Raw genomic sequence first — 26,260 nt, forward strand, 5'->3', positions numbered from 1 at the left:
GTAATTTCCCGCAGTGCTTTGCGCGAAATGACGTCGCACCGACGTAATTTTTTGAACGGCGACATGCGTTACATCCTTTCCTATTCCCGGACGACTTACGCAAAAAAAAAATTTTTAATTCGACGCGGGAACGACAGCCATACTTTAACATGGCTGGTCTAAATATAAGCCATTAAATAGCAGCCGGAACTTTACGACGGGAAAAGACGACGTAAGAGAATGCGATGAACGCGCGTACCTTCGTGGATCGCCGTAAACAGCTAATTAGCATACCCGACGCGGAAAACAATGCAAAACAACAGGCACCGAAGTATTACACCTATGATCCAAAGGCGTACAAAGCCGTACGCCTGTCGGATCGAAGCCTAAAGCCGTTGTATCTTGGTTTGAGGATTCAAACTAAAGATACGACGTGGCAAATTTGAAAATACGCCGGAGTATCAGTAGATATGCCAGCGTATTTCTACTGTGAATCTGGCCCATAGTTCCTAAAATGGTGTCACATGTTAATCCAATTTTGTTCTCAAGATGGCAAGATAGAATGAGGGAGGGATGGTGGTATGTTCGGTAGCTCCTTTTTTCCTGCTATACACTGCTTTGGGACCTTGACATGCACTTTGTTTATAACGTCAATTAATGTACAAAAATGTATATATATGCAAAGAAGTAGAGAACAACTGCACCCGTTGTACAAAAAGTGCCAGCAAATAGGTCTTCCCACCGACCATATATATATGAAAAAAGTTCAAGAGTTGCTACACTTAAAATCGTTTCTTTCTTTTTCAAATATCTTCATAAAGGTTACATACCAAAGAAGAATTCAAGATATTTAGACGTGGATGATGATATCCGTTTCGGGCTTACATGCTTACGCCCTTCCTCAGATCAAGTCAGAACACTTCTAACAATTTCATGAAAGTCATGTGATTTTAAACACTTCACAAGCTACATCACATATGGAATCAATTGTATGGTTAATTGCTTACTAATACAATCCATTTCCTACATGGTTATTTCAAGTATTTCACACCAAAGATACAAAAAAGGGTTAATCAAGCTGGCCACAGTCTCATAGTTCCCCCAGGAGCCATCCTAGTTTCAATCTGAAAAATATATATATTATATGTAAAAAAATATTACCTGAAAAGCACATATATAGGGATTTAACGAGTATATATATGAAAATTAAAATAAAAGTGAAAAGAAAAAAACATAAAAATAAATGCAGACACATATGCATCGATCGAAAAAAATGTAAATCATAAAAATAAATATAGATTCAAATCTGTGTTTAATCCATTAGGAGTAATAGTATTAAGAAAATGTATCCAATGTACCTCACGTCTCCTCAAGGTAAGTTCACGATCACCACCTATTTCTTTCAATGCCTTCTAATACCATGTATTTTAATTGTGAGACTGCATGTCCCTTCTCTACAAAATGTCGGGCAAATGCAAGCTGTGTTAATTTATCTCTGATTGAATACTTATGAAGGGCTATTCGATCCTTTACCTTTTGGGTGGTTTCTCCAATATATAATAATCCACATGAACATTTGATAGCATACACCACATACGATGATTGACAGGTGTAGTGTCCCTTAATGGGAGTATTGAAACCTTTGTGGGGATGTGAAATATATTTACCCTTAATCATAGAGTTACATTGGATGCAGGATAAACATGGAAAAGATCCTATGTTTTTCGGTCCCAGAAATGCCATTTTAGGAACAGGCAGGGAAAATGTATCTGATTTGACCAATCGATCCCTGAGTGTTCTTTCTTTCCTATATGAGGGCATGGGTAAACTCCAAATTTCCTCAGTAGTGGAGTAACTACTCTTAAGTGTATTCCAATGTTTTTTAATAATATTGAAAACTTTATGTGAAAAAGGATGATACTGTGAGACAAAAGGAATTATTTTAAGGTCTTTAAGCTGCCAAATGGTCCGGGCTGAAGTGGTTATGCAGCCTGCTAGTGAGCTTTCAGTTGCAGCAAGAGCCCATCAGGAAAGAATCGTTGTGTGTGGGTCATCAGGTCGTCGGGATCCTCATTCATCCTAAATGAAGCTGTATCTACATTGCTGGACAATGTGATTGACAAAAAATGTACGATGTAGGACATTTTAGGGGGTTTATCATGGTATGTGTGTGTTTTTACTATTTAATTTATTTTGTGAATGAGTAACCAGGGGAACTCCTTATTTATTGATATGAGGGGGGCGGATATCTGGTCACCCCACTGCACTGGACCAGGCTTTAGGAGAGTGGGGCTCATGCTGCTTACACAAGTTTGCTTTAGTAAATCCTACAGGCATGCCACTTCACAGGCAGGTTTAAAGCATTTCTAATGTGGGTAGGAATTGTGATTGTTTAATGTTTCAGGTTAAAGGGGTTGTAAAGGTTTTTTTTTTATATATTCTAACTAGGTTGCTTTAAGCTAGTGCATTGTTGGTAGGCACTTGCATTAGTTTTCGTCCGAATGCATTTTCATCCGAATTTCAGGTATTTTCGTTATCGTTAACAAACGATAACGAAAGCACAGAAAACGAAAAACGAAAGATCCGACATAAACAAATGCTTTATTTTCGTTTTCGTTGCAGTCGAATGTGCCTAACCTTAACTCTATTAGTCCAATATTATTCTACATAAAGAGAAAAGATTCGACATTATAGAGACATGAAGAAGAGTCGAAATAGAGAGAAAAGATTTGACATAGAGAGAAAAGATTAGACATAGAGAGAAAAGATTGGACATAGAGAGACATGAAGATTCGACATAGAGAGACATGAAGATTCGACATAGAGAGACATGAAGAGTCGAAATTTATTTTTATTTTTTTAAAGATTCTGTCGAATCTTCTTTTCTTTTTTCTTTTTTGAACATTCGACAGACACCATAAGCCTTCAATGAGTAACTAAAGTAACTAAATTAGTTAATTTTTTGGACGAAAACGAAATTACGAAACAAAATATTTCCGTGTGCACATGTCTAATTGTTGGTTCACTTACCTTTTTTTTCGATTTCCCTTCTTAATGTTTTTTCTTTGTTTTCTTTGTCTGAATTTCTCACTTCCTGTTCCTCCTCAGTAAGCCGCTCAGTAAGCTGTTCTGGCTGACTAACCACAGCTCGGATGATGGTGGCAAGTTTACTGAGGAGAAACAGGAAGTGAGAAATTCAGACAAAGAAAAAAACATTTAGAAGGGAAATCGAAGGAAAAGGTAAGTGAACCAACAATGCACTAGCTTAAAGGAACCTTTTTAGAAAATAAAAAACAAACCTTTACAACCCCTTTAAGACTTGCTTACCACCTTTGCAAAAGTTGTGAGTGTCTGCGCTGTGATTAAACTAATGAAGGGTGGACAGAAAACAGTGGTGGTGAGGGGAAGGGGGTGTTGGAATTAGGAAGATAAAGCGTGTTAAGATGCAACAGGGAATAACTTACAAAAGTGGTGAATCAATCTGGTCCTGACTGGACTGAGTGATGAAACACAAAATCAAGCAATAAATGTGTGATATACCTGATGTATACTACAAATGACTGAAAATGAACAGTGGTGAGTGGAAGCTCAAATCAGTGAAAAACAAAATAAAGTGCAAAAGTGACTTGAATGGACAATGAGTTGAGTACCAAAGTCCAATAAGTGAAGGAGTGTAACCCAATTCAATCCACGGATCGTGCAACCCACACCATTAGGTGAAATAAGGGCTTACCTCCTGATTATCACTCACATATAAAGTGGCTTGCTGGTACTTCAGCCTCTTGTTTGTTGAGTATCCTCTTACCAGATCACAATATTTTGACCATACATGTAGGGGAAAGAAATGTATATATATATTGTAGCAAAAGCCTCCTGCCACTCAAAGAAAAAGGAAAGGATTTCTCAAAGATGCAGTGGGTAAGTATACACTTACACAACTCACACTATGTGTAAGGGGAAGGTGCCTGTCTCCACGAGCGCCGAGCTCGTATCCTGATCTTCTCACTGTCAGCACTGAGCTCCTCGGATGTCCGTGAAAGCGGCCGCTCATATCCGAGTGAGGGAGCAGAGAGGGGAGAGGAGAAGGAAGAGAGGGGGGGCGTATCGCGTGGGAGTGCACAGCACAGCAAAACTTTTAATGAACCAGTAAAAATGAAATAAAAAACTCACATTGAGCAGTATCAAAACGGTCGCATCTCCTACGAGCACCACGCTCGTCTGCCGTCCGTTAGGTGTTGCTCCCAATCAATACTCTAGTGTCCCAGCTTACCACCTTTACCATTGAATGGTATTTTTTTTAAAGATTCATTTGAATTTGTACATATAACCCCTTGCAGTGCCGTTTTTTTTATTTATTTTTTCTACAATACTTTTTCTAATAGCCTTGCAAATGTCCAGAGTTGATATTCAAGATTTGCTTTGTAGTAACTTTAGTGGGGTTCACATTACCGTTTGCAATGCACATATTTTACAATAGGTTCAACCATCACTAAGTATAGATGGTTTCTAGCAATTCACACCCTGCATACAAAGTAGGAAGTAGCAGTACCATGTAAAAGTTGGTGACCTTTTGATGAGAATAACCATTTTCTCCCATAAAGGAGAAATAGAGAAATGGGTGCTTATTTGCTGTACGCAGGATGGGGAGGAACCAGTAGAGCACTGATAAGTTTGATTCCTGATGAGATCCTTACCAAGAGAATGCATTATGTGCTGGGCACATTGTTTGGAATGTGCCACTTGAACATGTCTGCATCTGCTTGCTTATGTAGAAAAATTCTAGTGAAGGGCACCCTGAGTTGCTCCGTGAAGACTCTCACCCTGCCATACAAAACAAAAGAAAAACTCCTTTTGTCATCCATAAAGCACCCCTCCTGGCCATAAGACCTCTACATCCCATTTCATATACTGTATCACAGTGTTTGCAGTATATATACTTTACAGCACCTTGAAAACGTATTTATACCACTTGAAATTTTCCACATTTTGTCATGTTACAACCAAAAACATAAATGTATTTTCTTGGGATTTTATATAATAGACCAACACAAAGTGGCACATAATTGTGAAGTGACATGCATTGTCCCCCTTATCTCTGATAGCCTTAACTAAAATCTAGCAGAACCCATTGCCTTTGGAAGTCAACTAATTAGTAAATAGAGTTCACCTGCATGTAATTTAAAGGTTCACTAAAGGAATTTTTTTTAGCTGTCCTCATTGTTTGTTTTTGCTCTGATGTTGCTGTAATCCTTCTCTGTTCTGAACACTTCCTGGTTGTCTGTTTCCTGATGAAAAAAGTCATGGGCGCTTTCTCTCTGTGGTCACTAATCAAGGAGGTGTGATTACTGTGTGTCTAAAACCCCTTAGCACCAATCAGTTTTGTCTTACAAACCATCACTGCCCTGTATTGGCTCTGTTACTCTGTATATCACAGAAGCAGGAAACAGCATGCAAAAACGAAACTGAAACTGTAGGTACATTATATGATTGATTTTTATCGATTTTTAATCATTTTTAAAAGGAATCAGTTAACTATTATGTCTCTATACCCTGTAAACAGTAATTTCAGCAAAAAAAAATGGTTTGCCTTTACAACTCCTTTAATCTCTGTATAAATACAGCTGTTTTGTGAAGCCCTCAGAGGTCACCCTGTCAGAGTCTAAAGACAGGCCATCCCCGCCGGAACTTTGCTCACATTTGTAAATATGTAAGTTACCTTTAAGGAGTTATGCATTGTGGGATTGCAAGTAGCTGGAGATCTGGACTCCATTGACTCTTAGGAGAAACAGACTACATATCCCACAATGCCCTGCGGCACTGGAACATGTGACACCTCCGCACAGACTTATGGGGGAGGCTACTTAAGTAAAAGGCGGGCTTGATCTCGCTCTCTCGGGACCTGCATTCTTCTCCTCTGTGGAGCTGCCAACACAGCACAGCAGTGCTGCTAGGCCAGAAGCCTGGGCCTAAACCTACCGAGAGACCAGCCATCCGGAAGGAAGCAAGACTCCAGTATCCAGCCCGTGTTCCCGGAGATTGAAGAGGCAGCCTAGCTGACAATTGAAACAGTGGAGCACCCCTCGTCCGGGATCCTTGTGTTGTGGAACAGTGATTTACCAACGCGCCTTCTGAGGAGAACTCAGGCGGACCAGGCCTGTCGGGTGAGAGACCACACGCTCAGCTAAAACTTCTCATTCTAGACAGACACTCTAGTGCCACCTCACAGACCGGAGACACATGTTGGGCCTCCAGTTAAAACTTAGAGGTCCCTTTACTGTTTGATAGTGTTATACAGAAGTGACTGACACTGACAAGCGATCAGTTCACCAACGTGCCATCTAAAATACTCTGTTTGATTAACTTCCTTTTATTGTTCACCACTTGTGGATTATAATTTTAACGTGCACCGACCAGCTGCAACATGGACTTTAACTGTTCTACAGGACTGCCCGCTAGAGGGCGCTTGCGAGCATAGACTGCCTATCTTAGTTTAAGTGAATGGTACCATTCTTAGTTTAGGTCTTTTTATTGATGTTAATCGCTGATTCCTGCAATGGCCCTTGCAGAGTCATAGTGAGCCTTTACCTAACAGTTGTTTATTTATGATTCAACTATATGTTTGTTTCTTTAAGTTCACACAAAGTAAACTTACATTTTCTGATTTAAATATATTTATTGTGTGAAGTGTATTTTCTCGTCTGGAGGGACCATCCAAAAAAAAAAACAGGTAATACTATTTTAATATAATTACTGCATGTTGTGTGCCTGCTATTGTGACTCCAGCCCAGCAAGGGTCACAATACCTTACCCACCAGACTTCTGATGTGTAAAGGGAGGGTTTGAGCCAGTTAAATAGGGGGTGAGCCAACCAATGAGAGTAGATCCCAACAACAATCAGCGGCTCCTGAGGGGGTAGCGCTACAAAAATATATCCCAATCTTTGAACATCTCACAGAGCACTGTTCAATCCCTCATCTGAAAATAGAGTGTGGCACTGTCAAGGCTGGGCTCAGCCCTTCCTTCTCTGCGCTAGCCGCTCAGCTGTTGTGAGAGAGTGGGTAACCGCTCAAAGAGAACCAGGTAATCTGATTCCTGTGGTCCGAGCCAAGGGTGCAGGCAGTGCAATCAAAATGCAGGTTAGGATGAAGGAAAAAAGCTGGGACAGCCGCACTCCAAAAAAACTCCTCCTTTAATTAAAAATCACAAAATACATGCCACAGCAAAAAACAGCACAACAAAAGAAAAGCTGACGTTTCGCACTATGCCTTAGTGCTTCTTCATAGCTAGGGCTCAGCCCTTCCTTCTCTGTGCTAGCCGCTCAGCTGTTGCCTAATTGCCAGCATTCCTGTTGAAGACTTGCTTGGCTGACGTCCCTTCTGGCTCCTGATCCTGCTTGCTGTTCTACAGGTTCTTCTCTGGCTCTCTGACATTTGGCTTGGCTGACTATCCGATCCGGTTTCCTACACTCTGTCTGATTTGACTATGCTTATTCTGTTTATCTTTTAATTATTATTATATTATTATTATAACAAGTGTGATTTAACTGTACTTCTGTCTCGGTCTGATTCATGGTTTCCGACAGTAGGCGAAGCCCCTGAATTCAGAAGATTCAGTCAGTCCACTTGTTAGTAAGATTTTTTCCAGATTGGATGACCAGGATCACCGCATGATCAGTTTGCCATGGCGTTACAAACGCTCCTGAGTCGCACCGCTTATCTGGAATCTCCCACTGTGGCTGCTCTGGTACAACCTGTGTTGCAGGCCATCCCTGCTGCTGCTCCAGTCGCTGTGCAGGCACCTCAAGTATTACCTCTATAAGAGGTATGTCTGGTTTCGCTCTGCTTCCCCAGCGATTTTGGGGTGATCCAGTTCAATACAGAGGGTTTCTCAACCAGGTTGAGATATACTTTGAGATGCTCATCCAGGCGTTTCCCACAGACAGAAGCAAAGTAGGTTTTGTGATATCTTTGCTTTCTGAGAGACCCTTGGCCTGGGCAAACCCTCTATGGGAGATGCAAAAACCTGTGGTCCTGAGTTACACAGAATTTGTGGCTTCCTTTAAAAGGGTATTTGATGTTCCCACATGCTCTGCTTCTGCTGCCAAGAGTCTCATGTTCATCAAACAGAGTACAAGAACGGTTGCCGATTACGCCATTGAATTTCGTACTCTGGCAGCAGAGGTTGCTTGGAACAATGAGGCCCTCATGGTTGCTTTTTCTCATGGTCTGTTGAATAACATCAAGGATGAGATAGCAGCCCAAGATATACCCAGTAGCTGGAGAAGTTGATCACATTTGCCATCCTCATTGACTCCAGACCCAGAGAAAGACTCTCTCTTTTAAGGAGCACTTGCGGAAGCCTCCTGTACATTTGTCTCCGAGCTTTGCAGTCCCACCCTTGCCTCCCTCACCTCCCATGCCTCCTGGTACCGAGTCAGTCAGTGAAGGTGAACCCATGCACTTGCGATTCACACATCTCTCTGTAGCTGAGAGAGCCCTTAGGAGGAGTGAGAGATTGTGCCTTTATTGTGGCCAGGCTGGTCACTTTTTGAAGTCTTGTCCTACCTGTCCAGGGAACGCCCGAACTTTGAGGTCCTGTCATGGACAGACCTTAGGTGGTGTTGTTTCGTCTCCAGTTATCCGGAAGAATAAGCCACTGGTTTTGGTTACCCTTTCTTGGGCAAAGTCGTCTGTCAAGATACAGGCTCTAATCAATTCTGTGGCTCCAGGCCTGTTCATTGATGCTGCCTTTGTATTGAAGCACTCAATTCTGCTGCAGTTGCATGACACTCCACTTGTCATTGAGGCTCTTGACGAGAGACCTCTATAGCATGCCCATGTGACTCATGAGACTGTTCCATTGTCCATGGCCGTAGGGGCTCTTCACCATGAGATAATCCAATTCCAAGTTATTTCTTCACCTAAGTTTCTGCTGTTTATCCTTGGTTACAGAGGCACAAGCCTTCTTTTGATTGGCTCCGTGCTGAGGTTCTGTCCTGGTTGCCACAATGCAGTAAGAGATGCTTCCAGAAGGTAGCCAAGGTCCTGTGCACCTCTTCGCTGTACTCCTCCATCAGGGAGGAGAGTGATTTTAGCGATGTCTTTGACAAAGGTCAAGACGGTACTTTGCCTCTACACCAGTCGTATGATTGCACAATTGACCATCAACCTGTTGCCATACCCCCTCGTGGCCGGGTTTACACTTTGTCGGTTTTGGAGGATAAGGCCATGGAGGAGTATGTTGCAGATGCACTTTCTCGAGGTTTCATCCGCAAATCCTCGTCTCCTGCTGGTGCTGGTTTCTTCTTTGTGAAGAAGAAGAGTTGTGAACTGAGACCTTGTATTGATTATAGGGGTCTTAATCATTTCACGATTAAGAATGCCTATCCGATTCCGTTGATTACAGAGTTATTTGACCGCCTCAAGGGAGCAATGGTTTTCACTAAGCTTAATTTGAGAGGGGCATACAATCTCGTCAGGATTAAGGAGGGCGACAAATAGAAAACTGCGTTTAATACCAGAACAGGTATGAGTATCTCGTAATGCCTTTTGGCCTTTGTAACGCTTTTCCAGGAGTTTATTAACGATGTCCTCCGAGATTTGTTGCAGTTATGTGTGGTGGTTTATCTTGACAATATCCTCATATTCTCTAAGTCCCTGGAGAGCCACCACACAGATGTCTGTTGTGTGCTTCAGAAACAAAGAGAGAACAAACTCTATTGTAAATTGGAGAAATGTGAATTCCATTGTGAACAGGTTAAATTCCTGTGTTATGTCATTTCCACTGCTGGTTTTTCGATGGACCCAGAGAAACTTTCAGCAGTCCTACAGTCGCCTCAACCCATGGGTTTACGTCCTCTGCAATGCTTTCCTGGCTTTGCCAACTGTTATCAGAAGTTTATTCGTAACTTCTCATCTCTGATCAAGCCCCTAACTAATATTCTTCCAATTTTCCTTTATTTGATTTTAAACAGCAAAGCAAGAAATTTTACAATAACCTAAGAGGCATTCCTCTGGTTTCGTCCCTTCAATTCATATATAACAGACATCAATCTATCATTCCAACAAAAAAAAAAAGAGGAAAAAAGAAAGGGAGAGAGCAAGACTTTTCCTCATCATATCCTTCCCCGTATATGACCGGAGGAGGACATTAAAACCAAAATATGATTCAATTATTCTATATTATTCTGTCTTATCCCTCTTCCTTTACCCTCTCTTGATCCCCCAAGATCCACTCCGTTAACTAAGGTCATCCTTGCCTCAGTGCCACTTTTATCCCCGTCCCGCCGGGAACACATGTCCCGCCGTAGTTGGGGCATTTAATCTCGCTCCGCTTTGCCTCCCCTGAACCCCCCCCTCTATAACTTAACCCCCAAAACAAACACCAAAAAAAAAACATGTCTCCCCCCGGGGCCCACCACGTTCCCCCTTCCTCAGTCTGCATCTATCAGGGCCTTTCCCTCCTCCGAATATTTAAATACGTTCCATTCCGCCCAAGTTTCTAAATATAACTTCCGTTTCTGCCTTGAGGTCCATACCAAATCTTCCATTCTGTTTAGATCTTCCACTTTATTAAGCCACATCCCTATGGTTGGGGGCCGTGTCTGCTTCCAGTTCCCCGGGATACATGCCCGGGCCGCATTTAAGAGATGACACACTACTGTTTTCCTGTATCGCCTCACTGACATCTCCATATCCTGCAATATAAAGAAAGACCACTCGTCTGGGAGTGGCTCCCCACTGAATCTTTGTGTTATTTCCCGGACCTTGCCCCAATAGCCCAAGATCTTGGGGCAAGTCCAGAAAATATGCATTAAGGATCCTCCTCTCTTCCCGCACCTCCAACATCTGTCTATCATATCCGGATAGCACTTATTCAGTACCTCTGGGGTCCGATACCACTGAGACAGAATTTTATAATTCATCTCTTGTGTATTTACACACATGGATGATTCAAAAATATTCCGGATTATTTTATTCTTTTGCTCATCTGTAAAAGGTCTTCCTAATTCGCGCTCCCACTTATGAAAATAGGGTAACTGAGACGTCTCTCCTGGGCTATTCAATAGTTCACTAACTAATATTACCAGAAAGGACGGTAACCCACAGAGTTGGTCTCCGGAGTCCATTAAGGCCTTTGAGAGTCTTTGTTTCTGCTCCTGTGTTGGCACATCCTGATCCTATGTTGCCTTTTATCTTTGAAGGTGATGCTTCTGAGACTGGAGTTGGCGCCCTTCTGTCTCAACGTCCTTGCTCTGAGAGCGCTATGCATCTGTGTGGCTACTTTTCCAAGAAACTGTCACCTGTGGAGTGCAATTACGAGATTGGTGACAGAGAGCTGTCGGCAATAATTTTAGCCCTGGAAGAATGGAGACAACTCCTCGAGGGTACCACTGTGCCGGTTCTCATTCTTACTGACCATAAAAATCTCACATTCTTGTCTGAGGCTAAATGGCTCTCTCCCAGAAGGGCCCGATGGGCTTTTTTCTTGTCAAGTTTTAATTACATTGTCTCATTCTTACCCGGTACCAAGAATGTAAGGGCTGACGCTTTGTCACGACAATTTTCCTCCACTTCCAAGATGGAGTCGGTTCCGGTTCCTGTGATTCCTCCTAACCGTATTCTGGCTAGGGTTCGCACCAGTCTCACTTCTAATTTGGGTGACAAAATTATTGCTGCTCAGGTTGATGCTCCTCCTGAGAAACTGTATGACCGCTGCTTTGTCCCAGAGAGTCTCTGTACTGCTCCAGACTTGCCATTCTCCCAAGTCTGCTGGCCACCCTGGGAAAAAATAACTCTCTAGGGCCATTTCCAAACAATTCTGGTGGCCTAGTCCAGGTGCTTATGTAACCACCTTCATAGCTGCCTGTTCCGTGTGTGCTCCATAAGACTCCACGACTTCTTCCAGTGGGCCTTCTACAACCCATACCCAATGGATAGTGACCGTGGACCCACCTGTCTATGGATATCATTGTGAAGTTACCCAACTTCCAGGGCAACACAGTTATCCTTATGGTGGTTGAACGGTTCTCGAAAATGTCTCATTGTATTCCACTTAAGAAGTTGCCCACTTCGAAGGAACTGGCTTCCATTTTTACTTGGGAGATCTATCGCTTACATGGGCTACCCAAGGTGATTGTCTCAGACAGGGGCAGTCAGTTTGTGTCCCGGTTTTGGTGAACTTTTTGTGCACAGTTGGGAATTCAGTTTGCTTTCTCCTCTGCATATCACCTGTAGTCTAATGGGGCAGCAGAACGAGACAATCAGTCCTTGGAGCTATTCCTACGTTGCTATATTTCATAACAACTGGTCAGATCTCTTACTGTGGGCGGAGTTTGCACACAATAGTGCCTTGAATTCTGCTTCCTGATTGTCCCCTTTTATGGCAAACAATAGATTCCAACCTTCCATGTTGACCGACTCATTTGTTCCGCAGAGTATTCCTGCTTTAGAGGAGCATCTCCGTGGTCTTTGTTCCACTTGGGCACATGTCCAGGAGGCTTTGCGTCATGCGAACGATAGGTACAGACTCCATGCTGACTGCAGACACCCGCCTGCACCTTCCTACCAGGTTGGGGACAGGGTCTGGCTGTCATCTCACAAATTCTGACTTTGTGTTCCTTCTCTGAAGTTTGCACCTCGGTTTATTGGGCCTTTTCGGATCCTTCGCAGGATTAACCCAGTAGCTTACACATTGGACCTTCCTTCTAGTATGCATCTCAAATGTGTTTTATGTCTCCTTATTGAAACCTTTGGTCTGCAACCGCTTTACCACTTCGGTGCCACGTCCTCACCCTATACAGGTTGAGAACCATGAGGAGTATGAAGTACAGTCCATTGTTGACTCCTGTAGGTTCCGTGGGCGCATACAGTACTTAGTGCATTGGAAAGGGTAAGGTCCGGAGGAACGCTCTTGGGTCTCATCCTTGGACGTACATGCCCCTGTCCTCCTCCGTGATTTCCACAGACGTTTTTCCCTCAAGCCCGGTTGGTCCTCCAAGGGGGAAGTGTCATTGAGGAGGGGGTATTGTCAGGGCTGGACCCTTCCTTCTCTGAGCTGGCCGCTCAGCTGTTACCTAATTGCCAGCTCCTATCTCTCCACAGTGACTCATCTATTGATGATCCGGCTCGTCAATCCTGCCCACTTAAGCCTTCCAGTTCACTTGCTATCAGCCTTCGTCTTGGTCAACATCACAGAGACTATCTCCTGCCTTCCTGTTGAAGACTTGCTTGGCTGACGTCTCTTCTGGCTCCTGATCATGCTTGCTGTTCTACATGTTCTTCTCTGGCTCTCTGACATTTGGCTTGGCTGACTATCCGATCCGTTTCCTGAACTCTGGCTATGTTTTGACCACGCTTATTCTGTTTTTAATATTATTATTAAATAAGTGTGATTTAACTGTACTTCTGTCTTGGTCTGATTCACGGTTTCTGACAGGCACAACTGCAAACCTACCAATACATGGTCATTCCCCTAAACTGACAGGCTGGGTAAGGAGAGCATTCATCAGAGAAGGAGCCAAGAGGCCCATGGTAACTCTGGAGGAGCTGCAGAGATCCACAGCTCAGGTGGGAGAATCTGTCCACAGGACAACTATTAGTCATGCACTCCACAAATCTGGCCTTTATGGAAGAGTGGCAAGACGAAAGCCATTGTTGAAAGAAAGCCATAAGAAGTCCATTTTGCAGTTTGCGAGAAGCCATGTGGGGGACACAACAAACATGTAGAAGATGGTGCTCTGATCAGATCAGACCAAAATGTAACTTTTTGGTTTAAAAGCAAAACGCTATGTGTGGCGGAAAACTAACACTGCACATCACCTTGAGAACACCATGTGGGGATGCTTTTCTTCAGCAGGGACAGGGAAGCTGGTCAGATTTGATGGGTAGATGGAAGGAGACAAATACAGGGCAATTTCAGAAGAAAATCTGTTATGCCGCGTACACACGATCATTTTTCAGCATGAAAAAAAACTTTGTTTTTAAAAACATCATTTAAAATGATCGTGTGTAGGCTGCACATCGTTTTTCAGTTTCTGAAAAATGACAAAAAAAATCCGAACATGCTGCATTTTTTAACGTCGTTTTAAAAAATTTTGTTTTTCGGGTTGTAAAAAATGATCGTGTGTGGGCTAAAATGACGTTTTAAACCGGCACATGCTCAGAAGCAAGTTATGAGATGGGAGCGCTCGTTCATAATGGAGTAAGCACATTCATCACGCTGTAACAGACAAAAAAGCGTGAATCGTCTTTTACTAACAAGGAATCAGCTAAAGTAGCCCAAAGGCGAATAGAACTTCCCCTTTAGAGTGCCGTTGTACGTCACCGCGCTTTGTTCATCATTTTTTTTAAACGATGGTGTGTGGGCAACGTCGTTTTTAATGATGAAGTTGGAAAAACATTGTTTTTTGGACATGCTGAAAAACAACGTTTTCTTTCATGCCGAAAAATTATCGTGTGTACGCGGCATTAGAGCCTACAAAAGAAATTGAGACGGGGGGAGGTTCACTTTCAAACAGGAAACCCTAAACATATAGCTAGAGGTACAATGGAATGGTTTAGATCAAAGCATCATTATGTGTTAGAATGGCCCAATCAAAGTCCAGACCTAAATCCAATTGAGAATCTGCAAAAATACTTGCAGCTCTAATTGCAGCGAAAGGTGGTTCTACCAAGTGTTGACTCAGGAAGCCGAATACAAATGCACGCCACACTTTTCACTTATTTGCAAAAGATTTGGAAAACCATTTACCATTTTCCTTCAACTTCACAATTATGTGCCACTTTGTGTTGGTCTATCAAATAAAATACAAATAAAAGACATTTATGTTTTTGTTTGTAACATGACAAAATGTGGAAACTTTCAAGGGGTATGAATACTTTCCCAACGCACTGTATTACCAAAACTATTGTGTCGCCTGCCTTTACACACACATGAAATTTAATGGCATCCCAGTCTTAGTCCGTAGGGTTCAATATTGAGTTGGCCCACCCTTTGCAGCTATAACAGCTTTAACTCCTCTGGAAAGACTGTCCACAAGGTTTAGGAGTGTGTATATGGGAATGTTTGACCATTCTTCCAAAAGTGCCTTTGTGAGGTCACGCACTGATGTTGGACGAGAAGGTCTGGCTCGCAGTCTTTACTCTAATTCATCCCAAGGAAATGATTTCCAGAGGAGTTGAAACTGTTATAGCTGCAAAGGGTGGACCAACTCAATATTGAACCATGCTATTACATTTCATGTGCGTGTAAAGGCAGGTGTCCAAATACTTTTGGTAATATAGAGTATTTAATGTTGGGGACTAAAAATATCCGAGGACTAAAAATTTCCAATTTTTCTTTTAAGTCATGTAAATATGGATTATTGCATAGTATTTTTCCATTATTACCGTAATGTTGATTAAAACTATTATAATTTTTCTTTATGTCTTTAAAAATATACAGAAATAGAATCAATAGGCAGACATTTTTTAAATCAACCTTTACATTCATGTTCACAGTTAAGGAAAAAAAAGTACACAAAAGGCTAAACCATGTTAGTAACAATAATAATGTGTTATATGTGGGATTGCATTCTCATGAAATAAATTCATCTATTATAAAAAAAATAATAATAAAGAGTTAACAAACTGCCTACAGAATATGCTCTTTTATTTTGTTCTTTGCACACATCAATCAACACAACATGAGCATTTTTCTTCTAGCAAAATATGTAATTTTAAAAGTAAAGTCCCACAAGGAGGTTAATGTAATATTAATACCAAAATAATGCTATCCTTTATTTTTCTCTAACTCGCCCTCCAGCTCCCAGTAGAGTGGCACTAAATGGTATAGTTTTAATGAGTGCCTTGAAATGTTATCATCTTACCTGCTAAATTGCTCCCAAGCTTAGATCACTGCAGTCGAGGGCTACTGTATACCTGAGTGTCTAGAAATAAGCCAAAATTTAGAGCAATTTGGAGGCCAAGAGGAGCATGTGTCAAGCATGTGTCAAGCAAAGTGTACTTGTAAAGGAAGGGATCTCAAGTTAAAGTTTTGTTTTTTATGTAATGAACATTGACCTCAATCAACACTGAAAATTGATTGATAAAAATAACCGAAAATTGCTCATTTTTGTCCAAGTTGGCAATATTATGTTATTGTAAGAAGTCGCAGGTGAAGGAACACTACAATTTTCTGCAAATTATATTTTCATTGAACAATCATTTGTTGAAACAACAGTATCATGACTAAACAGTTTAGAAATGCCATACCCATAAACAAATGTGGATTAGAGGTGGTGTAAACTCTGCCCATTAGCAGGTCATGTGAGGAAAAGTTCATCAGTATTAGCAAGAAAGGAGACTGAAAATAAGACCAGACGGTTGGGGAGAATGGATATAGAGAAAAAAGGGTGAAGAAGGAAAATTGGGGGAGGAAATACTTTTCATCCCACTTTAGGTACTAATTGATAACTAACAACAAAAGCACCATTGCGGCAGGGGGCAGCAGTGATGCAAGCAAAATAATTGACAACTAGCTGGAAACTTACCCAGAAGGCTTGATATGTGAACAATGGTTTTCTGACAGGTTTTTTATTTTTTTGAGGGGGGGATAGGTGTGGCAATGAGATCCATTCATTGATACTAGGTTAAAATTGTCGGAATGGTTGCAAATTGTGCTTTGTAGCCAAGTCTGTTGGAAACCTAATGCCGCGTACAGACGATCGCACATTCCGACAACAAAACCGTGGATACATTTCCGACGGATGTTGGCTCAAATTTGTCTTGCATACACACGGTCACACAAATGTTGTTGTAAATTCTACGTACAACACACACGACAGCACTAGAAAAGAGAAGTTCAATACCAGTCGTGTTAGTAGAAGTTTGGTGAGAGACGATTCGCGCTTTTCAGCCTCATGCGTTTCATTCCATTACAGCGTGACGAATGTGCTATCCCCATTATGAACGCTAGTTTTACCAGACCGAGCGGTTCCGTCTCGTACTTGATTCAGAAAATGCGTGGAATTTTGTGCGTGCGTCAATAACTTTGAGCTTGCCCATGCTTTTCCAAATGTTTTGTTCTCAAATCCTCAGACAATTCTTTGCTGCTCTTTCTCTTCTCCATGCTCCATGTGGCATGCAGAGACACACAACAGAAAGGTTGAGTACATTTTTCACCATTTTAACTGATTGCTAGTGTGATTTCTATATTGTCGGCATATGTTAATTAATACAGGTGAGTCTAATTACAGGAGCATCACAAGCTTAGAATGCAATTATTTCTTACAATTTTGAGAAGATGCCAATAATTTCGTCCAGTCCATTTTTGGAGTCTTGTGTGGAATGCATCAGATTTGGCTTTTTGTTTCTCCACTTTTTTGTGTCATACCAATACAAACATAAGAAATAAACATGAGAATGCCTAAACATTTGTAATTGCTACAATTTTCTGGGTGAAGTGGTTCATTATCTGACAGAACTGCTGCATGCTGTAGCCAGCATGCAGCAGTGGTCCAGTTCCAAGATGGGTATTATTAAACTTAAAGCGGGGGTTCACCCCAAAAAATTTTTTTAACATTACATTCAGCCGAGTTGTCCTAATGACAATCGGCTGTTTTTTTTTTTCCCCGTACATACTGTATTTCACCGCCGCTTCCGGGTATGTCTTCTGCGGGAATGGGCGTTCCTATCTGACAGGCTTCCGACCGTCGCATACAGCGCATCACGAGTTGCTGAAAGAAGCCGAACGGCTCTATACGGCGCCTGCGCACCGACGTTCGGCTTCTTTCGGCAACTCATGACGCGTAGTATGCGACGGTCGGAAGCCTGTCATTCAGATAGGAACGCCCAGTCCTGCAGAAGACATACCCGGAAGCGGCAGTGAAAATAAGGTATGTACGGGGGGGGAAAAAACTGCCGATTGTCATTAGGACAACTCTGCTGAATGTAATGTTAAAAATTTATTTTTTGGGTGAACCTCCACTTTAACTGAAAATACATTTTAATTTATTTTTGAAGCCCAAGTCTAGATTCTGCCCACCCCTGCCAACTTTGCCTTATAATTTTTATTAATGTTGTGAACATACTTTTACTTACTTCTCTCTGGTTATCCAATGTCATAAGTCCTTTACTTCCTTTTCTTCCTCTGATGGGCAAGTCCTGAATGCTGCAGCATTCACTTGCAAGTCTATAGATGTTTAAAGATACTGGGAGATGATCCTTGATACCTTAGGTTTGCCTGATGTAGATTCAATGGCTCTGAGTGTCTTTCAACCGGAAATAGAAAGTGCACTTTACTTTTTAAAAATCAGAACCTTATATTTTTCAAAAAAAAATGTTTAAGATATAACTTTGCAAAATAAAAAAGGTTGACATTTTTACACCCTGCTAATCTTAGTAGTTCTTGCTGTATGCGCTTATCACAATCACATTCAAACTATAACATGAAGAATTCTAAAATACATCATCAAGGTGCACCCTGAACCTGGCTCACAACAGCATTCATGAACAGCTCATTATGGCAAGAATCATCTAACACCACACTCTAATTGCTTATACTACAGAACGACTGCTGGGTGCTTCCCTTGCACAGGTTACCAAACAAAACAAAAAATTAAAACTTTTTTGCTTCATTAATGCTTTCTCAGTCTATTTAAATCTGATACTGATCCTTCAGCTCATCCAAAATACAAGATAAGATTTGTTTTCTTCTTCCTCATTGTCAACTTTTCTTCCCCGCCTACACGGTGCTATTGATACTGCCTCAGCAAAATAATTTAACAGTCACCTTAGCACGACACATCTTTTCCCCTGTAATATCTTTATCTGAAATTCTTTCTAGATGTGCATGCTAATAAAAAAAAAGGTGAGATGTGTGTGAGAAATCCGTACAGATCATGCTTTTTCCTTCGAAAATGAACAAGAATCTACAAACTAGACTAATTTACTATGTTGTATCCAGAGCAGCATTTTCTACACTTGATCATCTCTAGTGACAATATGGCTGCTTGAGTTTGCACCTGTTTAAAATATGCCCCAACAGGAACAGCAAATTATTCTTCCTACCATCATGTAGGGTGGACTGAAAGTAAAAGGCTATTCTTGAATATAAAGATATTCTAACTTCATAAATATATGCATTTATACTTCTTAGTGAGAGATTTTACGTGTAACATTAGTGGTTAATGAGAACTGTAATCCATAATAGCTGTTATGACAGGTGATTAATGCTTTTTGTGGTTCGCTGTACCAGTAATCTTTTTTTATTTATCTATCATGCAGTTTACAGGAAAGTAAAAAAAAAATTGTAATAATATTCATATAGGAGGGACATCAAAGTCATAAAGGAACAAGTAGTAAAGTAAAGGTAAGTTATTCTGTTAAGAACCAATGTTTTGTTGCAAACACTCTGAAATTTCACGTTAAAAACATGCATGGATGAACACTTGAAAAAATCATGTGACTTTTGCACAAAGTATTTCAGCTGCTGTGCCTTTTTTAAAAATACAATATTTAGATAAAATGTTTGGGGGATGCCATACAACCTACCACAGCCTGACATTTACAAAGAAAAAAGGCTGCTTAAATTGCCGGTAAATGATAGTTTCAAGCTGCTTCCTTCTGTTTGTGAACAAAGCAGCCAGGGATTCCCTTCATCTATACCAAACCCTCATTTTAAATTAGGGTCTGGTGTAGAGATTAATAGGGGACCCCACACAAAAAAGGTATGTGGCTCCTCCTAAAAATACACACCAGACCCTTTACCTTGGTGAATGCCATACAAAAAACAAAACAGTGTGGCATCTTTAAGGGAGAACCCTCACAAAAAGAAAAAAAGGTCCCCACAAAATCTATACTAGACCCTTATCTGAGCATGTGCCCCCCTCCTTGCTCAACCATACCAGGCCACATGTCCTCAACATGGTGAGGGGGTACTGTCAGGCCCCCTGAGGCCAGGTGACAGATGCACACTGCTGGGGTCAGCGCACTGCTAAGCTTGTGGACCCTTTGGCTGAGTGCTGCGGATGGAGCTCTGGGTGGTTCAGTAAAGCAGCTCCACCTGAGCACTGACACGAATCAAACAGGGAGCTAGAGCATAGGATTTCTCAGGGTGCAGAGTCTTATGCCCTGTACACACGATTGGATATCTTATGGAATCTAATCCGATGGATTATTTCATCAGATATCCGATGAAGCTGGCTTTCATCAGTTTTGCCTACACACCATCAGTCAAAAATCCATTTGTGTCAGAACGCAGTGACGTAAAACACTATGACGTGCTGAGAAAAATAAAGTTCAATGCTTCCGAGCATGCGTCAACTTGATTCTGAGCATGCATGGATTTTTGACCGGTGGATTTCCCCACAGACGATCGTTTTTTTCTGTTATTTTTTTAACCATAAGAAAAATTTAAAACAAGTTCTAGTTTCTTAGGTCCATTTGTCCGTTTTCATCAGACGAACTGATCGTGTGTACAGGGCATAAGAGTCAGCAGGTTTTTAACAGAGCCTTTGATGGTAAGTATGGACCTCATGCCAGCTGACTCCAGGTCACGGTCCCCAAGGTCTTCCATCTCATGCTCTTGGCTGGCTCTGGTGGATGGAGAGGAAGCAGCAGTTCAGTGCAACAAGGAATGGTCAGAAGGACAAGCTGAGGGTCAAGGTAACCAGCAGACAGGGATGGTCAGAAGGACACGCCAAAAGGTCAGGGTAACAAGCAGACAGGAATAGTTGGGAGAACACGCTAAAGGTCAGGGTAACAGGCAGACAGGGATAGTCAGGAGAACATGTCAAAGTCGGTACTCAGAATCAAATGTAGAGCACACAGAAAGAACTACACAGGGAGCCTAAACACACTATTGCTTGGGCAGGGCTGGCTTGCAGTGCACGGTGTTAAATAGTGTTTCCTGTTAGAGGCTTGGGTGGAGCCATGCTGAGAGATTACTACTTAAACATGCAGGTGTGAGAGCGCTGTCCCTAAGCTGATACACAAACCAGAGATAAGCAGACAGGACGTGAAACATTACTGCAGGTACATGACAGTTACCTTGCCTGGCAAAGCCTCTTGTCCCCTTATTGATTAGGACAAGTTTCTCTTCCCCACACCCCTGGCTTGGTAGTCAGGGGGCTCATCAGGAATGTCAGTGTAAATATAAGGGGCCCCCAGATACTGGATCCTCCTCTGCATGAATGGGTGAGGGGTACTGAGTACCCTTGCTCACTCACAGAAAAAAAACTAAACACACACACACTTTTTGACAATTAAAAAAACAAAAACACCACCGCTTTGATAATTGATGAGCAGATGTCCAGTATATTGAAGGATTCATGTGCAAAATTTTAGAAAATCTGGGAACCGTGGATAGGTTACTACTTCCCGTCCCTGCCCCTGACTAGTTATGATTGGCTTTAAGCCTTGTTTGTACAGGTCTCACATGCGTGGTACTCGTCCTCTCTCGGGGCCCCTCTCGTCTTCTGTCTTTCTCCTTTTTCTCTTTTCTCAACCATTGACGGTTAAAGCTATCTGAATGGGTAAATGTTGAGACATTTGGGAGAAGCAGGGTCAAGCCAGCAGACAACTCATCCCTGGTGCTAATTAGCAATTTAGGAAAATCAGTATATGGACAATATGAAATATGGATAATGCAAAAGATAACACATTTCCAATAAATTGCATTGTTTGCATTTAAAATGACATTTTAGTTCTGTTTTAACTATAATCATTACCATATCTTAGAAGTTCTGAGAGTATTTAGGATTGTATGTTGGTCTGGTCATGGTATACCATTCCTATAAAAAGTGGCCCAATTCCGTGGGTCAATTTTGGTCTGGTGAACCTCCTTTGTGTAAGGCCTCGTACACACGATAGGTTAAACAGAGGACAGCGGTCTTATGGACCGTTTTCATTGGTCAAAACTGATCGTGTGTGGGCCCCATAGGTTATTTAACCATCGGTTAAAAAAAAAGCCAACTTGCTTTAAAAATCCATGCATGCTCAGAATCAAGTCGACACATGCTTGGAAGCATTGAACTTTGTTTTTTTCAGCATGTCGTTGTGTTTTACGTCAAGGCGTTCTGACACAATCTGTTTTTTGGTGTGTAGGCGCGACGGACCATCAGTCAGCTTCATCGGTTAACCGAGGAAAATGGTCCATTGGTCCGTTCTCATCGGATGGACTGATCGTGTGTACGCGGCATAAGAGTTAAATTAAGGTTATTTGTTTTAAAGAAGCACAACACCTTTTTTTTTTTTTTTTTTTTTTTTTAGAGAAAGCTATTTGCACCCATTTCTTGGTGAAGGGGTAAATATGTCTAATAAGTGGGGATTTTGATATGAGTTGGATTGATGTTTCACTATCCTTGTGAGTAACATTTTTATATAATTTTGGGTGTATACCAACATACTAAGCAATATTCTTTTTGCTGTTTAAAAATCCTGAGAAAATGGTGTATGGTACCTGTTTGGCCGTTGCGTTGGAAGAAAGAGGATACTTTCGTATTCAAAGGTGTGCAGAAGAGTGCAGTTTTGACTCTTATGTTGGAGTCATTGATTTCCGCTGAGCCTTTAAGTAGAAAATTGCACAAAGACTCAATTTTGATATGAACCTGTTATTAGCTAGCTCTGTGATTGCAATAATTTGAGTTTTTTCTTTCTTCCATTATTCACACTATGGGGATGTTTTTCTAATATGTTTATAAACGAGAGAAAATTTACAGAGCCCATATACGAGTGTTAATATTTCTGATGAAGAACTAGACGTGATCATCTTGCCTGCTTCAAAATACCCAGCTGGGTAAAGTGTTCTTTTTGACGAACTCACTTTGTAAGGGGTCAATATCTTCTGGTAAGCATCAATTTATATAATTAATTTGGATTTTTTTTATTTACTTATCTTATGAACTTCACTTATTTATAATTTGTTTGTGTTAGCTGTGTTTTTTTTATATTCATTTTCATGTTATTGTTGTATGTACACTGTATTTGTAGTGAAATAGTTATTTACTAAAGGTGAGGGTAGAGCTTGAACATATTTGTATTAGATTATAGGACACTAGGGGGGAATAATTAGTTAGCATAGGATATAATTATATATTTTGTTTAAATCAGGTAAAAGGTTTATTGAGATGTCACAAAATCGTACAAACAGGCAATAAAGATACGTATTGTTCACTAAAGAAAACAGCCCAGTATAACCGTACTGAAAATAAAGTCACATGAAAAGTATTAATTGCTGTTAAAGGTCATATCTAGCACCCTTCATGGCTGGGACACTAGGACCACCATAACAAAACAGGGAAACATTTGGAAAGAAAGGGCACATGGTCCTCGACCATAACATCTAGGAGTAGATATAACCATATTTGTAATACCATATTTCACAGCAATAATATGTCCAGTACTATATCCACTGGGCCTAAACTATGAGCAGCCAGCCAGCCACCCCATACCTTCTCAAATTTAGAGAATTTGCATCTATGCTAATATATTAGCTTTTTAAACCGTAGCATCTTGTCCATCTGTTCCGGCCACATCTATGGCGTAGGGGAAGCATGAGAAAGCCAATGTAATGAAATGAGCCTGCAAGTGTGAAACAGCTCTAGAGACTGCTTCTCTAACATACAAATCTGGAATTACAGCATTAAGCATACCCAAGATTGCTTGGGTTCCAGGGGAATGGAAACCTGAAATGTGGTGTTCACTGTAGTGAAAACAGTGTTTCAGTAGCGGTGAAGCTTCGGGCACCTTTAAATCAAATGTATTAGGTCTCCTGTATCTCAGTTACATCTGGTGCACAGAGGATCTGGGTGTAAACCCATGGAATGCAGCCTAAGTGGGGTATGCTGAACTCTTAATAAAAAATTGTTGAGATAGTCTCTGCGAGACATTAAGAGAGCAGAGCGATACAGTCGGGTATAATTATATTCAAACTGCACAAAAACATATAAAAACCACAATGTGCATTTCCTAAAAAAAATTAAAAGCTACATTATAAGCACCCCTAGGTCTTGAAGTCTGACCCAACTTTGTAGCTAGTGAACATTTCCAGCCCTGGATTTCCCCCCAATGGCAGATTCCCAGTCCCAATTCTTTGTTTTTTTTATTTTGTATTCACACACCTGGGCAGTACGGAGCTGATTTAGTGTGCAGCCATCTTTTTAAGTTGCCTGTGAGCACCCCTTCATTTTTTTATTTCATATTTACCTATATAACTAATTAAATATTCTTCAAACAACAGTAATTCTGCCACATCAGAGCCAGGTGGATGACACCTCTGTTTCTTTTCGAATTAAAGTAGAAATATGGGCAATATTCAAAATTAAGTATATGATGCAACCATGGCAGGATGTTATTTTGTTTTGTTTTTTGTCCCCTATAACAGTTTTATCGCATGTTCATCCTGCCAGGAGCTCTGTTTTCTGTTCATTTTTACACTTTACTAAATATAAACTTTTTTTGCTTAAGATTGGCTTTAAAGTGTATGCATAAAAGAAAAAAAAATCTCAGTTTTAAATAGTTTAGGGATGGTTTAAACCCCCAACTTTTTTTTGGCTGAGTGCAGTGTAAGAGGAGATGTTTCTTCACTCCCTGCCCAGGGGATACAACAAAAAGTGAGAATAAACCTCTGCACTGTGTGGGGAACTCCTCTTTTATACAGTTGTCACAGATGATTACCCATACCTTTCTGTCTTAGTAAGACTAGTCACCTGGACAATTAGAGAGGGTGAATCTACCTAGCATGGGTACAGACATCAACAACATATCCAGGGTTCTAACCATTGCACACTACACATACACTTATGCAGCGTACACATGATCGGAATTTACAATGAAAAAAGTCTGATGGACTTTTTTCATCGGAAATTCCGATCGTGTGTGGGCCCCATCTGAGGCCCCATACACACCATAGAATCTATCCGCAGATAAATCCCATCAAATGGGTTTCTGCGGATAGATCCTATGGTGTGTACACTCCGTCGGATATTTATCCGCAGATAAATCTCCCCTGGGATGGATTTCCAGCAGATGGATATTTGCTGACATGCTCAACAAATCCATCTGCTGGAATCCATTCCAACGGATGGATCCGCTCGTCTGTACAGACTTACCGGATCCATCCGTCCAAAGGGATTCCCCGCACGCGTCGTAATGATTTGACGCATGCGTGGAATTCCTTATATGACAGCGTCACGCCTGTCGCCGCGTCATAATAGCGGCGACGGCGCGACACGTCATCTGCAGAGGATTTCAGCGCGGATTTCAATGCGATGGTGTGTACACGCCATCGCATAGAAATCTTCTGAAATCCTCGAGAGGATTTATCCGCGGATACGGTCCGCTGGACCGTATCTGCGGATAAATCCTCTCGTGTGTATGGGGCCTGACTTTTTTACGTCTGTGTTTAGAAATAAAACATGTTTTATTTTTTTCCGATGGAATAAAAAGAATAGGAAATTCCTATCACCTGTGTGCAACTGCAACGAAGAAAAAACCCATGCATGCTCAGAATCAAGTCGATGCATGCTCGGAAGCACTGAACTTAATTTTTCTCACTGTGTTTTGGACGGTCGGAATTTGGTCTGACAGTGTGTATGCAAGACGAAAAATTCCATCGTATTTTAGGCCATCGGAAATTCCGATCGTGTGTACGGGGCATAGGTCCTGATGCTGGAACCTGCAGTTCTCCAGGAGAGTCATGTGACTCTATACTGTCAGTTATCCTTGCTTGTTATAGGTACATTTCATATAAAAACACAACACCCAAGAAACCCAATACAGGACACGTGTCTTATAGTAAATTATGACTACTGTTATTTACTGCATATTAAAAACAAATCCGTTTATCTACTCATTGTATTTGTTATTAAACAGATGCCACAAAGACAAAATGCCATCTGGAATGGTTGCACAAGATAAGAAATATGAAGAGATGAATGAAGAATACGAAGTGACAGCAGACAAATGAGGCCAGGCTTCAGTGGAATTTCAGTTGGGAGGTGCCAAATCTTTCATGGTACATTCTGCCTCCCTAGAATTGTTTTTTGTGGACCCCAGAGACACTTAATGGAGACTCTTTACTGCAATCAGTGAACAGGAACTTTCCTCACCTGAGAATGAGTTGTCTTTGTCCTTGGGGGCAGAAGAAGAAGGAGGGACATCTGCTGGGAAACAAACTCGGTCCCCTGGATTAATGATACCTTCCAATTTGTTCTTCCCACCACTCTGTTAAAAGCACAATACACAGTGTAAATCTACAGCAAATGTAATGTGGCATTAAACTGAAAATATGTTAACTGTCA

General features: G+C 41.3%; 2 long non-coding RNA genes across 2 annotated transcripts; one reads left to right on the forward strand and one right to left on the reverse strand.

Annotated features, from left to right (window-relative positions):
- Positions 1–729: 729 nt before the first annotated feature.
- LOC120908958 lies at positions 730–26,179 on the reverse strand. Its single transcript, XR_005741201.1, has 4 exons — positions 26,069–26,179; positions 18,060–18,229; positions 15,848–15,907; positions 730–1,103 (listed from the first exon to the last, which is right to left on the reverse strand). It is a non-coding gene; the product is annotated as an uncharacterized LOC120908958 (long non-coding RNA).
- On the forward strand, positions 19,244–26,260 carry LOC120908957. Its single transcript, XR_005741200.1, has 3 exons — positions 19,244–19,329; positions 22,679–22,806; positions 25,833–26,260. It is a non-coding gene; the product is annotated as an uncharacterized LOC120908957 (long non-coding RNA).

This window comes from Rana temporaria, chromosome 8, assembly GCF_905171775.1.
Source record: "Rana temporaria chromosome 8, aRanTem1.1, whole genome shotgun sequence".
In the NCBI taxonomy this organism is placed as follows: Eukaryota; Metazoa; Chordata; class Amphibia; order Anura; family Ranidae; genus Rana; species Rana temporaria.